A 1,457-nucleotide genomic window follows, 5' to 3' on the forward strand; every position below is an offset into this window, starting at 1 on the left:
TATATATTAAAATATATATATATATACATATCATAAAAATGATATTATCTATATGTATATATTAAAATATATATATATATACATATACAGTGTGTGATGGGTAAATTGATGCTATTTTATAATTTTAATCTCGCGCATGCACATTGTTCTTGATTTTTGTCGACGACACAGTATAGTAGGGTCAGTTGAACACCGTCTGTAAGAAAAACAACGCCATGACGCCATTCACTCTGCCAGAAATTTGGACAGGACATGTTGGCATTCGCGCCGGAAGCTCCAATTCGAACATTTCAGAGAGTCTGGGTGAAACTCTGGGGACAGTAATATGAAGATCAAGTGCCTGGAGGAAGTAGTGCTGCTCTGAGTCAAGAGGATGTCTGCTGGAAGGCCCTATATCTGGCAACAAGACTCTGCACCATGCCGCACGCACAAGCAGGAGAACCCAGTTATGGCGGTCAGACAATTTCTGCGACTACGTCACCCCTAACATCTGGCCACCGAACTCCCCAGACTGCAACCCCCTGCATTATTATGCGTGGGGCACAGTTGAGCGAGAGACCAGCAAACTCCTTGTAACACCAAAGATGACTGAAAGCAAGGATTATGGCAGCATTCACCAACTTAAACAAGGAGACCGTCCAGAAGAGTTGCAGGAGATTCCGAAGTCATCTGGAAGCTGTGGTTGAAGCCAATGGTGATTTTATTGAGTGAATTTACTCTTCAGTATTTCAAGATATCTTTTATGTAATTTTGGTAAATATATCTGTTAAAATGAGATGTCAGTGTTATTTTTATTTCTTCGTAACTTAGGATAGTTTATTCAGTGCCATCTGTATATACAATATACACATTATATATAATTTGTTTTCAGTTATATATATCATTTATTATATTAATGAAGATTCTGTATATTACATATATACATTTGTGTGTACATACGTATACAGAAATGTATTCATATATATATATATATATATATATATATATATATATATATATATATATATATATATATATATATATATATATATGCATATAGTTGGAATAAAAGAAAAGCAACAAAACAAAACACGAAAACGGGTGTGTAAACAACAAACAGATGTATTAGTTTAACGCTCGAGAAGTGAGAGAGTAGTTTAGGTTTCGAGCCTATGCTCTTCCACAGAAAGGAACACAGAAATAAACAGGGAGAGAAAATATAAAAGGTTTAGTAAACATACACATGCAAATACATATTGCATACACACACACACACACACACACACACTGAAGAATATTCCTATGTATTGTTAGGGTGCAAAAGCGAAAGTAAGACAGAGAGCCTCGGATAGCTAAACGTATGACCATGCATGTATTTCTACGAGCGCCAGTGTTTGTGTGTTTCTATATTTGTCCTGTGCGTATGTAGAGTCTGTCTGTCTGTCTGTCTGTCTGTATCCTCGTGAGTGAGTGTGTGT

Source organism: Octopus bimaculoides, chromosome 3 (assembly GCF_001194135.2).
Source record: "Octopus bimaculoides isolate UCB-OBI-ISO-001 chromosome 3, ASM119413v2, whole genome shotgun sequence".
Taxonomy (NCBI): Eukaryota; Metazoa; Mollusca; class Cephalopoda; order Octopoda; family Octopodidae; genus Octopus; species Octopus bimaculoides.